Here is a 17,630-nt window from a genome sequence, read left to right as displayed (position 1 = left end):
AAAAAAAGTTTGCGGATAGTTGCAGACTTCGCTGACCTCATAACAGATTCGGCAATGAAAGAAGAAGCATTAAACAGTATGATAATTATGATTGATAATTATTTTTACGAGTCCATATAAAATTTAATCATCTGTCTAGTAAGTAAGCCGTAATAAACGCGCAAAAACCATACCTATCAAAAGCAATAAAGCAAATTTACGAGATGAAGCATTAGGAGCGCCTCCATGGCGTAGAGAATCAGGCACTTAAAACGTTTTTCCGATCCTTCAGAAACGTTTTGCATAACTTCACAAATCAGAAACTTAATTTTATTTTTTCTCATTAAAACTTCATACAGGTGCGCGACATTTATTGGGCTAATAAATTAATGCGGCGTTCGAGGGTGAACCGACCTAACGAAAAAAAAGTAAAATAACATTTTCGGAGGTAATTTTTTTTCCGTGCCCGGTAACGGGGAAAAAGTAAAGTGGCCGTGAATGTTAATGGCGTCGGTAATGACGACAGTTATCACCTGTTAATAGGTACCAGCACAGAAAGGTCCCTTTCCTAATTTAATAATTATTTCCACCGGTTCTGGCCGTAGAAACAATTTGATATTTAACGCGTATACTACGAACGTGACTAACGCAATTTATCGTCCGTGATGATCGCTTCTGCGAAGAAATATATAAAACGTAAAAAAATAAGTCACTTTGTTAATTAGGGACATTCCGGCTAATTGGTGTATAATGGCATTAAAAAGGGGCTTGGCGTAACTCTGCGTTATTTGAGACTATCGTAAGCCAATCAGTATATAATAAATATTAGAGGATAATAAATAGGGTATGTAGCTGTACATAATATGTGACAGAATAACAAATATTGTTATGTAGTGTATGTAAAATATATACAACTAGAAGGTAAAATAAAAATGATAAATACAAATGCGTAGGAGGTTAAGATACTTTTACAAAACGAAAAGCTTAGCGAAGTATTATATTACAATACATCAGAGATATATTGCTTTTTGTAGTTATTAGCATAAAATTTAAGACATTTTTAATAATTAATAATAAATAATTTACAAGGTTTAAATTAATATTTTATCAATATTTTTATCATAAAAGTCTGCAAAATTAATTTTATTAATTTGGTATCAAAAAAGGTTTTTAAATTAATTAACAAGTTTTTTAATATTAGTTTATTAATTATTTGATATTACTTATTATTTTTAATAATTAATATAAAATAATTTACCAGGTTAAAAATTAGTTTTTTAGCAATATTTTTATGTTTTCTGTATTATAAAAACCTGCAAAATATATTTTATTAATCTGATATTAAAAATGGTTTTGATTAATATTAGTATATTTAAAGAAACGTATAAGAATTCTTGTATAAAATAAAAATGAAAATCTAAATCTTACATATATTTTATTTAATAAAGCTCTATTCTAACTACGAATAAAATAAACTTATAATAACTTATAAACCTAATTAAGTTTATAAGTTATATTATTTAAAAAATCCTTTTTAATACTAGATTAATAAAATATATTTTGCAGACATAAAAAACTCATTTTAAACATTGTAAATTATTTGATATTAATTATTAAAAATGCTTTAAATTTTATTCAATTGATGATTTAATTAAATGATTATTTATATAATTACCATATACTTTTTTTTTATATATTTTTAAAATATTTGTTCTAATAAAATAAAATGTTAACTTAAATAATCAGATTCTGACATTTTTGTATACTATTGCTGCCAAATATAAAATGTATTAAAATCTATCGTGAGATAATATAACACAGTATTACGAGCGAGACGATCACTTTTACTAGGGAATATTTTAAAAATTCATTCCGTTAATTAAGGACATTACACGTAATTGGTGTATAATGGCTTTAAAACGGGGTTTGGCGCAACCCAGGGGTTTCATATATTTTTCAACACTGTCAAGCCTGGCGCACTTTATTATATTAGTAATTAGGTCAAGAGCGTCGCTTAATAATAAATTGTAATAATCACGCAATTATTAATTTCGCCATTATTTTATTTTTAATTAAAACATAATTTAAACTCTGACGAATCTGTCGCTGAAATTGACGTTGACACAAACGGTTTCGTTTTAGTGCATTGAATTGATTTACGTAATAAACTTACGTAAAGCTTCATTCACGTAACAAATTCAGCTTTTACGTCGGTAATTAAATTTTAATGAAAGCGGATTTGATATTGACTAAGTCCATTGCTATAGAATAATTTAAAAGCTATTGAAGAAAGACTAAAAGGATAATATTTTTAAACGGTTGACGAAACATTAGGTTTTGTCGATTATAAAAATAAAATCTAAGGCGTTTTACTAAAACATCACCTAAATTAAACTATAGAAACGTAATTAGATAATAGGTTACACATGCTAGAACGTTTGTTTTAGGCAGACAAGCAATCAAACATACTCTAAGATTATTAAGTGAATAGTTACTATACGAAATATATTTTATTTATAATTTTTCCATTCTAAAGTTAATTTATGTATCTACATATATTTTGCAATTACAGCGTCCCATACATGTTTCTGTGTCACTTTCGGTTTGGACCTAAAATGAAAAGGCAGTTTTGGTCGGTGCCTAATGTTTCACACTAATTTATCTCATATAACAGAAAGGTAAAGCATCAGAGAGCACCCTCTTAAGGAGACAATTATTTCTAAGACCCTCAGATATTAAAAAATATTTATAGTATGAGTATCATCTGTATTCTGGGGGCATCCAAGGAAATTGGAGGGTGCAATTCCTACTGAAGCTAAACACCGATCTCATTGAGCTCATTAAGACTTGTACGTGAAAATGAAGCAATAAACGCACCAGATAAGAAACGACAATTAAATTTCCATGCCCCCCATGGTAGGGCGGGTCGTTATGGCGGGCCATAACCTGGCGCATAATGAGGAGTATTTCTAAATTAGCGGATTAATGGTGTCACCTAATGTACCGCCGGTGTATTACGCTGAGGCAAACAGTCACACCACGATACCATCTGCAAATTTTGAGCGAAATTACGACACGAATTACAACAGAATCGCAGTACGTGGAGGAATATTTTTGGTTAATAGAATATAGCGCACCGGTCAGGTTGATTAAAATAAATATGTTAGGCCCGTTAGCATTGATTTTAGTAAATTGTCACAAAATCAGATATTGCTCGCAAATTTTTATTTTTATTGTATTTCATATGAACATTTAGCAGACGTTGCTGTAAAAATTAGTAAGTAAATGACTTACGGGGGAAGAGTTCTTTAGCTATTTCCCTTGATCAGTCCGCTACATATATGTTGCTAAATTTACTTCTTGTATTTATTTTTAACTCACCGAGTCTTACAGATAGCTTTTATTCTATTCCTATATTTGTTTGGCCTTGACTAGTTTTAATTTTTACAATATTTTAGGCACATAACATGTGGTGTTTAATATATTTTTCAAGCCCTTGGATTAGAATACCTCTATCATATTATTATTTAATAATTTATTGTTTCAATGTTTGATTGTATATTTTTGGTTTATATAATAGCCATAACGTCAAATTTGTAATAAGAAATAATGATGCTAATACCGTTTTGTTGTCGGTAAATGTAACTATCATAATGTGTTCTATTTTCGGCAGATCTGGTCTAAGCACACTTCCCTGAGGGACACTAGAATTTTGTAAAATATTTTAAAGTTTTTATACTTGTCCAATCGTTTAGTGTTACTCTCTAAGGGAATTTATGATTACTTTCAATACTTTTAGCTTTTAAGGGAACAGCTTTTCAAAGATTTTTAATTAGATCAGAAGAAGGCTAAGTCTATATTATTTTCAAAACTACTTTTTATATGGCATTAAAGTTATTAAAATATAATAAGTTTTATTTATTTATCTGATAGTTATTTTAATCATTTTCGTGTATTTAGGGTTAATCATAGTACTTTTATAAGATTATATCCTTCAATATTGCGATTATAATTTTTTATCATTTTTGTGGGCTAAAATAAAGGGTGCTTCAATATATTCTTAAATTTTACAGTTCAATGAGAGTGGCTTAAAAACATTTTTTTAATGCTTAGCGAAAGATTTTTCTTTAATATTACTTTTTCTAATCGATTGCCTTTCATATCAAAAAATCGTTTCTGTTTTAGTTAAATTTTTGTATGAAATAATTTTCTAAGATAAATACTTAAATACAATATTGTATACTTTTTATAATTAATTTAATTCTTAGTCACCCTGTAGCTAAACAGCAAACGCCCTCGTTTAACATATAACGGTCGTTATCGTTAAGCGGGGGGCGTTGTGCGAATTTGCCGATCGGAAGACGATGCACGCACCTTTTGTGATTGATGGTGTTCTGGAAGATGGGATGAATTCAGATGGGGTGTTTACCTGCAACAAAAAATACATTGATTAATGATCTGCTGTAAATTGAACTAAAGTCATGTAAAATAGATTTTTCATTAAAAATGTTATAAAACTGAATTAAATATTGTTATTTAACTCTTGATATTAGATTCTAACTCTCTCGATTCATTTAAGCAAAAATTAAATAGTTCTATTTTTTGCATGTACAGGTAAATTATAAACTAAACAACTGAAACTGTAAAATATGTATACGATTTATTCTTTAACTATTGCTATAAATGATTGAATTAAATTTTAACACTACACCACATATTTTTATTATTAGCAATAAAACTTTGATAATAAAAGTAATCTTTAGAGAAAGTGAACCATATTCACACAAATATAAACTGATTTTAATATACTATAAAACATGAAAAATACTTAGTTAATTTGTAAGTTTAGTATAAAATATGTATATAGTATAGCAACATTAATAATTAATAACTTTTATTATTATAATATCGCAGCCGTAATTAAATTAAACCTTCCCGGAAGATAAAATTTAATCCTTGTTTTCTATTACTTTCGAGTAAAATTTTAATCGCTGAAGCACTTTTCCACTTAATTTAATCTTACATAAAATAGTTACACAAAAATACTTTAAAATGTTGAACTTTAATCTCCTTTACTAGATGTAGATAAATAAAAGCTCTTTTAACGTTTTAACTTATTTTTCCCCCGTCAGACGTATCATATCAAATTTACAACAACAACAACAAAAAAGTTAAAGTCGGGAAGGGAGCTATAGATAATGTATTTTTCAAAATATTTTTTCTTTACAAAGGAGCTAAGAGTACCAAGAGCATGAGTCATCGATTTTGACGTAACGTAATAAAATTCGATTGGAAAAAAGGGGATTAAACCGTGAGGTACTTACAACCCCCGCGTAATACATTCTATTATATAAGGGATGCGCGCCATGATAAAAATATGCAAATACGGCAAGATAGAAGACGCATATACATACAATATTATATAAAATGTTTTGGGTAGCATAATGCAAAAACGATGTTAGAAACATTCGTTAGTTACGTAAATTTTTGAGTGTCTTTAAAATAGCAAACACGAGAACACACTTGAATGTGTGTGGGTGTCATATGGCGCCAGAAACAAATATCTAAACTTTAACATGTCGCATATGAGCAAATGTTATGCAAGGAATAAATGTCACTTGTGAATTATGAAAACACACCCCAACGTCGTTAGGGCGTCTAGGGAAGCGAACGGTGGGTCACTTAAAAATTTAAAAGTTATACTACCTTTGCCTGCTGTGTGATACTGCTACACATTGCGAACGAATGCATATTAACCTTTCGGGTATGGCATTTTTATTTTTAAATCTGTACGTTTCCTCTGGGGGAGTTTAGAGATCCCTTTTAAGGGGTTTTAACTAAATATTAAGTATGCCCAAAAAGGAGACACACGGGCCTTCGTGCATTTTATAAAGGTTTGCAGCGATTTGCCTTTGATCTCTTTTGTAATATATTAGTATGTTTGTACACTTGTATTAGGTTCTTGTATATTAGTATAAAATATACATATATACATATTTTGGTAAAGCAAAGAATAATGCAAGTTATTTATATGTATTATACAACAATATTTAAAAGCAGCTTTTGGTTATGATTTTTACATTGTCATTTTATTTATTAATAAAATTTCAACCCATTTAACATGTTAGCTACAAATAATCGATTGAAAACAAATTTAACACAAATCGACACTATCCTATTTGCAAAATTGATCGACCGAACAAAGGCAATTTCCGGAGTGTGTTCCTGAACACAAAAAATGCGGCATGCGCCACGACACTTTTAGAAGAAGGAAGAGGGTTGACCGAAGGGTGCGTTGCAACGCGGGGGATGAAATATCTTCTTCGGGGTTGATCTGAACAAATTCGGGGTGGGTTTAAAAATGAGAAAAATGGTCACGCAGTATAAGGGAATTAAGGTTGCGGGTCTCTGTTAAGTTTAAATGCAAACACACAGAGAGAGAGGCCACCTTGGTCAGACTAAACCAAACGTTGGCCGATTATTTTGGGTCGTCGGTGGCCGAGTGGAGTCAGGGTTGACCCATACGAGAGGCATTATTGTGTGTCGAGTGCCACTTGGGTACATGTGGACGATGGTCATTTGTCACAGATGAATGGAATAAATTTTAGGTTAAATTCAATTGCGTGTTTGAACATCGCTAGATTCAAGAGAATTGCGTTTTTAGAGGGTGTAGTCAATTGGTGGTATTTTATGGTATTCATATCAATGAATACATGTTGATGTTTTATTATAATCAATTAGGTTGCACGCTTATTTTTAAATTTAGAAAGTAAATAAAAAGATTTTATTTCGAACAAATTTTTATTTATTCCAAATCATAATAAATTTCACTGCATTAAGTTAAAGTTTTTCATTAAGATTGGTTATTGTATCGTGAAGAATCGATACTCCTTTCTTCTGTCAATAAAGTTTATAGAAACAAATTGATAATTAATTTCAGCAGCAGTTTCATCTTTTTGCTAAACGGACAATAGCTGAAAGGGTTACTTGCCAACAGAATAAAAAATCATAGCCTGGTATTTTTACTTTTGGAATATCAATCATATTATAAATATTATTAAATTTATGTATATATTAGGTATAAATAATAAAAAAATGTCGTTTTCTTAATGAATAAAAAAATCATTTAAAATGTGTCAAAATATATTTTTACATAATTTTCTCCCACCTCTCGGATATTTTTGTTATTCCATTAGCATAAATATTATTATAGATACATAAATATTTTTTTTTATATTCATTTATAATATAATCAATCATTTTACAAAATTTAATATTTATTAAAAAAAATAAAATCTAACTAGTTATTAAGCTATAAAATACAAGATGCTTTTAATCAGGGCTTCGAACCGGAAATGAACCGAAAACCGGAAAAACCGTTATAATATTATTTTATTATCAGTCTATTTTGGTTTAGTCCATGTTCAAACACGCAGTCATAAAATTTACAAATTTTAGAAAATTTGAATTTAATCACAAATAAACAAGCACAATAGTTCTATTGAAACGTCCGATGAAAAGGTAGACGATTTGGGGGAAATTTTAAGAAGTAAAGAAGTGTCAATAGAGTCACATAAATTTCCTATTTCTACAGATGTGAACATTAAATTCATAATAAATAACTTTAACCGTGTACAATGATTAGACAGAAACAAACGTACTTTAGAATTTTGGAAGGAAAATAAAATTACATATTCTCATTTATACAAAATAAAAATATTTTTCTTAAGAGCTTCAGCAATACAAGTTAGTGTTGAAAGAGCTTTCTTTGCTTTAAAGTTTATTCTACGAGACAACCGAAATAATTGAAATGAAAATATTATACATTAGAAAATATATAAATAATTAGAGGGAACTTTCATATTTTTTAAATATATTGTTATCAAATAATATATACTTATAGTTAACTATTATAACTATAATGAATTAATAAATATTATTATTTTTAATATAATATTGTTTGCTTATAATCAATAAAAAAAAAATATTTAAAATTATAATAGAAAAATATTTTTTAATATAAATAAGAACATTTAAAATATAATCACTTGGAGCTAGACCGAAAACCATAAAATCAATACTTATTCCGGAACGAAAACCGGAACCGAACCGATATATTTATATTTAATTAGACCGGTTCGATGCGCTGCGTTTCAATTATATGTTGTTGATATTTAATTTATTTTGTAAGATAAGGTAAATATTATAAATAAAGTAGTAGTTTACAGAGACGTATAAAACAGTCATTGCATTTTAATTATAGTTGTTTTCCAATTACTTCACTCTCCCCTTTAATGAAAGTTTAAATGAACCTATAATGCTTAATAGCAAATGGTGAATGTCTAAATCGCTTGTCGCAGAATATCCGAATCAAACACCAAATTCAACGACGATCCCCCTCCTAAATACCACCGTCGCCAAGTACTGATTAAAAGTAATTGCTTACAATAATTTCCTTTCAGTAGACCATTTTACTTAATCTTTTTTCGACTCCACAGACTTGGGAGGGAGAGAAAGAGAGAGAGAATTCGCTAACGACCACTTGCATCGGAACCTCCCTTGGGAGCAGCGAAACGGCAAAAGCCGCGGAACAAGAGATGTAACCTGTAATTTGGACGCTCTTTAAATTACCGTAATGAATGCAGACTAAGGCTGGTCTTCGTCGGATCTCCTCGCCGCGACTGGTTTTACCAACACACGGATTTGTGGAACACAGGACAAAAGCTCTCGCGGAGAACTTTCGGGGTCGCGACCTTTCTGCTTGAATCTGCATTCGCGGCCATTAAGAACGTAAATTTCTTAGAAAAAATTATATTTTAAATATAATTTCGATTTAGTCACGCATCTTACTAATAGAATTTGTCTCTCGTATAAAATATTCAGTTCTCATCTCTGCGACTGATTTTGCCAAGAAACAGATTTGTAGGACACGGGACAAAGGCTTTCCGGGTCAAGACCTTTCTGTTTGAAGCTGCATTCGCGGGCATTAAGAATGCAAATTTCCGGACAAAAATTGAAAGAGGTCCTTCCCGTCTGTGGTGCATTATTATTACGTGCGAATTCGCCAAGGAATATAAAACTTTTCTAATGGAAGTCAGAATGCGAGTCGGAACTTGAAAGAAGAAATTTGTCCATGTGAATGTGTGGGAAAAACTTTTAAAAAATTGTATTATATTATATTATAATAAACGTCATTATATGTGTGATTATTTAAAGTTGTGCATTTTCCACTGATATAATTTTATTATACGAAAATTATTATTAGAGATTAGGAAATATTTCTAGTATTTGGAATTAACTTAATACCAAGTCCATGTTACTACATCCTAATAGAAAATAGAGTTGAAAATTCATCATACTTTGACAAATATAATGCTTTTAATTGTATGTGTATTTAAGCTGATTTTATGCTTAAAACATTACTAGTTATGTTAAAATAAAAGAGATACTTACTAACGATATACATAATAAATAAACTAATATGATTTTGATTAAACATGATAAAAAGTACAATTTGGAATTTATACAAATATAATACTTGTAGGTACACTACAAGTACAATAAAAGAGTTTTAAAATGTTTTACTAGGCAATGCATAACCTGATGTTGTTTACCAGGAAACATATCCATACTCGAATCAAAGATAATATCTCTCGACCACCTGTTGATTTGTGGCTCGCTTCAATCAAACTCGTTTTATCTCACTACATAAAAAATCTATAAACTCAAATTAATTACACAAACACAATTATAAATATTACTAGATATCTTTCCCAGACAAATACCGCTTCTGTGTATAATAAAATATTTTATTGGTTAACCATTTTAATTGACATATAAAAAAATATAATTGAATGAGATTTTTGACGTTCTAACGAATAAAATTTAACTAAGTGCAATATAAACATTATACTTTAATAAATAATTAAATAATGCGTAAAAAATCATAATTAAAATTTAACAAGGTGTACTTTAAAATATATTATGTATACAATACTATTAGTAGTGATATAATAATACAAAACAACAAAATAATATTGGACCATTAGGAAACTAGAATCTTAAATAAAATACTACATCACAATTCAACCCTAAATATGGTACTTTAATTAAGTTGTTGAAGAAATTTTATACATCAATGAAACGCGGTTGGTTGTGAAGGTATTAGAATGACACATTGTTTATTATAAAAATATAGTTGAATCGTAACAATTTTTCATTTTTTTATTTAAATCGTACTTTTTAATTTATTAGTAATAATTTCTCTATAAATTATTTACATTAAATCAAATTGAAAAAATATGATATAAATATAATGATTTTTATGTAATATTTCCTCAGTTATACATGTAAATATATAATTACCTAGGGTAACAGTAAAAGATCGACCACCGTATTTGTACGGCGATACCGCTCAAAGGGTTAATGAAATAATATACAAAAATATTTTAAAAAACGACCACTGACTGTCCAACTATCTCCCCCCCCCCTCTTCCCAAATAAAAGCTGAAATTACGTCTCTGATTCTGAACCAGAAAGTTTTAAATCCATCCCAAAAATATTTTTTTTTAAATATTTTATCAGTGAAGTCGTATCGGAATATATTTTCACTGGTAGATAATTTTTACTAGTGAAAATATAATTTAACTGACATTATTTATTTACATGCGATATATAAACTTAAATTCCAGTAAAGTTATATTTTCACTTGTGAAGTTTATATACATTCATGAGTAGATATATATTTCTATTAGCGAAAATAATATTCAACTGATACGTGCTAGTGTAATTATATTCTGCTCTAAAATATCTATGAAGCTCAATTTGACCGTTTCGAAATCCATTTGCTATTCAAACCCAAACCATACTTATACAAATTAACCAAACCCAATTTGATTTATAGAAGCTATAAAACTAATTACAGTTTTAAAGCTATCATTAGGGCAAGTCCAAAATATAGACTAAGCCAGCTCACATCTTAAGGGAAAAAGAAGTACAGACAGACGTCACATTTTGCACATTATACTATGTTTTAAAAATATGATTGCTAACCTTATCGATATTGGGCAAATTATTTATAAGCATTCACTTGAATTTGACTAGAAAAATGAATGTCATTTAATGAAATTTTATAAATCGTAATAAAATCAAAATATTAAAAAAACATCTAAGAAATTGTCTATATTGATGAAATTAACTGTCTCGATATTGACGTGCTGTCAAAACCAATTTTCGCGTTTAACAGCAAAATATTTCATACTAATTTCATGCTTCGTAGCACTTAATTTTTATATATTTCAACCGTTTTAAGCTTATTTAAAGTTAGGCAAGATAGTAGTGTAAATCCAGGTGCTTTATTTAAATTATAATTTGTGTTTCGATGATTAAAAAAATAAATATATTTTTCATGTTAGGAGATAAATGTGCGAGAAAATTATTATAAATAATTTATTTATATTGTTTTAATAAGCAACGGTATTATTTTTCTGTTTCAGTTAGCATGTTGAACTAATAGATTTAGGATAAAATAAAATATCAATGCCCTTAACCGTTCATTTCTCTAAACATAATACGTATTTTAAAATCTATAGAATTATTAAACGTTTAAAAGACCTATGTATAAAAATCTGATTTGTAGGTTTGGGTTAAAAAAGTTTAAATGTAGATCGTAGCCAGAACATTGTGATTTTTTAATACAATTTTATCTCCCGATAAAAACTTTATATTTGCCAATGGTACAAATCTCCGAAGATTCGCCATCAATCAAAAGTTGTCAAAGGAAACTTTTTGAAAATAGGCAATGAAATTAGTGTGTGATAACGACGCCCGAGACGAGTATTTTCTTCTGTTCTTTACGATCGACAAAAACTTTGAAGAATCCTCAACAAGAACCTCCTTCGTGCGCCACGAAGGGGATGAGTCGACAGAGTAGCAGTCAACAAAACAGGCAAAAGTGAGACGTCAGCGAAAAAACGAAACGACACTCTCTTCCCCATGGCTCAAAGAGGTTTTCCGTCGGCATACTACGCCCAGTATAAAAACTTATCGCCGAACTAAACAAATAAACTGGCAAGTGTGTGTTCGATGTGATTTTTTTTCTAAGCGATATATTTTTTTCTGCGCTCCTACTTCGATTTCTCCCGTTTTCCGAGAGTTATCTGAAAAATATTGGCCGACGTAGAGAGCAAATAAAGGCAACGAGCAAATCTGGAATGTGTGACAAGTGGTGAGGTGGTTCGTGGGGATGATAGGTGGAGCGGTAGGGTATATGAGCCCTCTCGAAAGGCTTTATGGAAAATCGATATGGAAAATACTTTATTGCTTAACGATAACCTAGAAAAGAAGCCAATATATACATAACTACTTGAATATTATATATTGTATATTGCATAAAACACATTATAAAATTTAACCTTTCTCATTTTAATATTGCATTTATTAAACTACCTGAAATTATAAACCATATTTTTAAGTGAATGTATTTTAAAAACTAAAAGATTTATTTGATCTTTAGGAACAAATAAATCCGAATGGTTTCTTGGTACATAGGAAAAAGTTTTACCTGTAAAGATTATTTTTTATTGTAAATCTGCTATTCTGCGCTATTCAATATTTATATTAAATCTGATATATTAGTAAATTTTTATTCTGCATCATAAAGAGGTAAACACAATCAACAACTACCATATAAGTAGTGAGACAGCAATTATAATTAAAATTTGTAAATCAATGACATAATAAATAATTACCATAATTTTAATGCAAATGATTTTTATATAAAATAATATCAATAAATTAAAGAGTACGTAAATGAACATAACAAAAAATATGGTATATTAATTTTATAAAAAAAATTATTGAAAGCCTCTGAATTAATATAAAATAAATCCAAAAAACCAAAAATATATAATAAATGTGTAAAATAAATTAACGAAATTTAATTAAGTGTTACAATAAATTATTAAAACACACTAATACAGAAAAGTAGTAAAATAAATCAAAGCAATTATACGTTGAGAAACACTGATTTTTTCTATAATTCACAATAAATGCAAAATAAATAATAAAAAATAAATATAATCAAAAATAATTATGAAAAAATACGTAACGTTAACTCATTCCTAGGTGCTTACTAAAAAAATAACAAATGCGTTTAAATTAACTCACTACTCACAGGGTTAAATAAATACAGCATTTAGTTATTGATTTTGCTGTTTTTAAATACTTGCTTGTAATTATTGTTATTCCTAATCTAGGGTTTTTATTGATAAGTATTGTATTTGATTTTGACGTTTGTTGATAAAAAATCTTTATCATAAATCCCGCTTAAATGGTTCACAAAAATACTACGCATTTTAAACTTGATTTATTCCCAGCTGTAAATACTAGAAAGCGTTTTTATTTTAGAATCGTGTCGTTTTATTTTAAAATAATATATAATCGTTTCGCACGCGAGGCTCTCCTCAGTTTCTGTTCTTTTGAGGCACGACTTTTTGATGCGTGTCTGAATATGTAATTTGATGTAAAAATTGATTTAGTACCACTTAAATCAACATCACGAGATGTGTCGGCCACCGGGCCCGATTTCAATTAGTCTTGTTATAAAATTATCCCCAAATAATAAATGTTGCAGTTTTTAAATTCGCGTGCTCGAATTTATATCGTGTAAAGTAGCATTTCTAATGTAATTACTAGTTACAATTAATAAATCTTACACAAAGGGTTAAAACAAATTATACTTATTTCGCTTCGAGTGGTTTATTCTAGGTTTTATTGCTTTCTTTTGTGTCTGAGTGTATGTATAAAATTTTAATGATTTGCATGTGATAAAAATTATTCAATAAAAAGCTTGATTATCACATAAAAAATAATGAATAAAACATACTGACAGGTTTTATAATATGACAAAAGTAAGGTTTATATTCATAAACGTATTTCGATCAACAATAAAAACATTGCTCATTGGCAGTTTTTCAAAGATTTTTCTTCAAATACATATGTACATGCCAGTTAAAAAATTGTATAATTGAATCTATGGAGCTTCTCGAAACCATCAATCTGTTCTAGTTTATAATATATGATATATGAGACATTGCGTGTCGTCGAGTGGATTGTTTGCATTTGTGAATATGAAAAAAGTGGCAGGCAATCGACGTCGGTGAGAAGCCGTCACAAAAAGCCTCGAGAGCCAACGGCCTATTGGAGTAACACTTCAGCGAGCTTTCAAAAGCTCCGGGCCATAAGGAAGCGATATGACAGGCCGTGACGTTTCGAAACGAAAACAATCCCGGGGCTGGCACGGTAGAATGTTTGCGTGTCATCTTATACTGCGTACCCTTCTTGTAATTGTAAAAGAAGTGACGGATAAAGCCGACGCGCCAGATTATGCGACGGGAAAGAGAGAGAGATAAAAAAATAAGACGGTGGCACTCAGACGAGGATTGGGCTAATGGTAAATCCGACAAGAGCTGCTTGATGTTTTAAATATTTTCACAAAACAAAGGATTAATGTACGCGGACACAAGTCCTGTTGGTGACTCGTCAAGGGAACAAGACGGATGGTTTTGAGTTGTTATATAAAAATAAAAAAGAATAAATCCGACGTCAGGAGAGCTCTAGTGGCTACATCGCATGTTATATGCTTTAATGTAGTTACCGTGATGAAAATGTACTCTTAAAAATATTATTAAATATTTTAATTTAGCATAGCAATGTTATTATAAAATCATTTACAAAAAAATAACAAATATTTTTATATACAATATTTGTAGAAGATAAAAAGCTTTTAAAAAATACACAATAATTTCACAGTTAAATATATGTAAACAAATTTAAAAAAATATTCAGTTGCATTAGTTAAAATTATTATTTACTCCTTAATTTCAATAAAGGGACCAACAAAAAAACTGTAATACCATGTCTTAGTAAAAAAGTTTACGTGAAAATGTCTAACAGTTGTCATTCTGTTATATTGAGTTACACAGATGTATCTCTATTGAGGAATTCTCTCTCAGGAATTTATAAATCTTTTAATTTAAAATTTCTCAATAATATTATAATATAAAATAAATTTATTTTATATTATAATATTATTTAGATTTTCACATATCTATACTTTACTCCGCTATAATTTCATTAATAATATAACAATATTGTATAAATCACAAGCTTGAGAATATAAAATTTAATATTTCAATTTAAATTATTATATTATCTGTTATGTTTATTAGTAATTACTATTGTTTTATAAAAATTCTAAAGAATATTTCATACACATTAGCAACCTATAATTATGGATTTAATAATTTGAAAGACTTTTGTGTTATTAAGTAACTAAAAATATTTTAATGCCAAAAGAGATTATACTATTGCCAAAGATATTAATATTTAAATAATGAAGATGATTTATCACAATATATAACTATGAATAACAAATTACACTGACAAAGTTTTTAAATTGTTTTAAATAAGTTGAACAAAAAGAGTTTTTGCTGATTTTGTATTGTAAAACAAGATGTTAATTATAACGTTACAAATACGCATTCTTTAAGTTTTATTTCTCAAGAAATGAGAATCTTAAGAAGATTTAATTATAAATAATATTTATGTAACATATTTTATGAGATTAAAATAATACAGTATATTATTGTAAATATCTTCACTGTTTTTATTTTTACATTAATTTTTTTGCAATATTTAAACATGTAAATTAAATTATCTATAGTTAATCAAATATAAAATAACTAAAGATGGTATAACAGTAAATTATCACATATTATTCTTAAAATAACATAAATACCATCTAAATTGAAATCGACCATCTATTATATTTTGGGTGGGAAAAAAATCCGTGTAGAGCCTTCATAGATTTTTGCAATCTGCCGATTTCTACGTGAAGCGCATAATTCATATCTGATTTTTTTTGTAGTTCAAATCAAAAATAATGTTAGTTAGAATCACTATTTTTTGGCATTAAAATATTTTTAGCAGTATAAGAAATGCAGTGGTTGTGAAACATTTTAAAAATATCCATATAAAGTAAATTTTTATCAAAAATAGACCCTATAAAATTATTCCAATAGTTTGAAATGTGAATTTTTGATTTGTTATTTTTCTCGAGAAATTCTCAACAAATAATTCTCGAAAAGAAAAACCAAAGTTTTTAAATAGAGAAGATTAAACATCGTTAATTCAAAAAAAGACTGAAATTAATATTAAAAGTGATCAAAACTTGATGAACCATTGCATCATACAACTTCTTAAATTAATTTAAGATCGCAAGGTACTTGATTAAAAAAAATACAAATTATTAAAAAGGCAAAATTTTAACTTACTGGTAGGTTTTTAGTCTATACCTTCAATTACGACCATTTTCAGTACTAAATAAAGATTTGTTTAACCCAACGGACAGATGATTAAACCTACTACAAAAAATATTAAAAACTTTCATTTGTAGTGTTAAACCGATTAATTAAAAAACTACTCTTTGTAAAATGTAAATGATGCGCAATAGACAATACGTTTTACCTTATGCAAAATAAACTATTGTTATTTTACCCCATTGTTTACAACCGCCGAATTAGACTAACTTTTAGATTTATTTTTAAGGCGTAAAAGTATTTTGTGGGTGTAGCTAAGAAGCGTAGAAATTATCCCATATATCATTTGCAATCTGTGATTCGCTAGAGCTGTAAATAAAAAGTATTCACAGAGAGGCAGATGGACAGGAAAAGACAGGGGCACACAGAGGAATACGCTTCTGAGACTCAATCCCAAGGAGTGCCAGCAGGACGCACATCAGCGGATAATCTAGCATCATTACAAAATCATATCACGACAAATCACAGTCGACAATATTTTCCCGACACTCCAGCAAAAACTCTCCGACTTTCAAGACCAGATATTTCAACTGCACCACCTGATAGCGGCAGCTATATTTCAATGTATATGTGGTATTATATACACGCTTAAGAAAATAAACTGTTTATTTTGGCTAAAAAAATCACTCCCTTTGGTCTTAGAACCAGAAACTTCTATTTAATTTTTTATAAGTAATAAAATCGATTTTTAAAATTATATATTTGTTGCATTTTCATTGCTTACTTTTAAATCTTGGCGCGTGTTATATTACAATGCGGTTGATCGCTCTTAATTGATAATGACAGGACTCCATAGGGCGCTTTCAAATGAGACTCGATCCTCTGACCTCAACACACAGAAATATCGTTCCTCATGCATACACAATGCCGATGACAATTAATCTTCCGGGACTTAATAGTTACATGAACGCATAATGGCGGCGCAATTACCGCAATACGTGTTTGCCGTCTACCGTCTACCGGCACAACACCTTATCTCTCTCTAGTCAATAAATATATGCACACAGCCACAGGGCTGCGAATATGCTTAAGGAAATTTCAAGGTCCGACCCTTAAACGTGTCTGGTAATTTATCTATTTGTGCGGTAATTTCGTTTGATTAGCGAGCGGCCGGAGAGAAACGTTTTGAGTTACGAGTATGCTTATAATGATTACGATTATTAATGTTGATTTTAGTCGTTCATAAACATTTACCATTCATTTTCGAGACTAAATTAAGTATATTATCAAAAAAAATAAGGCAAGTCTTCAATAATAAAATTTTGTTAAAAT

At 29.0% G+C, this 17,630-nt stretch overlaps 1 protein-coding gene across 6 annotated transcripts in view; it reads right to left on the bottom strand.

Moving 5' to 3' along the window:
* LOC148238880 (uncharacterized) overlaps nt 1-17,630 on the bottom strand; it is a 413,987-nt gene that overhangs the window by 306,031 nt on the left and 90,326 nt on the right. For 2 of the 6 annotated variants that reach the window (XM_088181582.1, XM_088181617.1), the window contains exon 2: nt 4,354-4,408. The exons of the other annotated variants lie outside the window; for them this stretch is intronic. The gene's annotated coding sequence lies outside the window, so the exon portion shown is untranslated. The remainder of the gene's footprint in view (nt 1-4,353; nt 4,409-17,630) is intronic. 6 annotated transcript variants of the gene reach the window in all.

Source organism: Plectrocnemia conspersa, unplaced genomic scaffold (genome assembly GCF_051122295.1).
Source record: "Plectrocnemia conspersa isolate PC_06_02 unplaced genomic scaffold, ASM5112229v1 ptg000001l, whole genome shotgun sequence".
NCBI classification, from domain to species: domain Eukaryota; kingdom Metazoa; phylum Arthropoda; class Insecta; order Trichoptera; family Polycentropodidae; genus Plectrocnemia; species Plectrocnemia conspersa.
The sequence above is the reverse complement of the archived record's forward strand: the minus strand, read 5'-3'. Positions and strand labels throughout refer to the sequence as shown.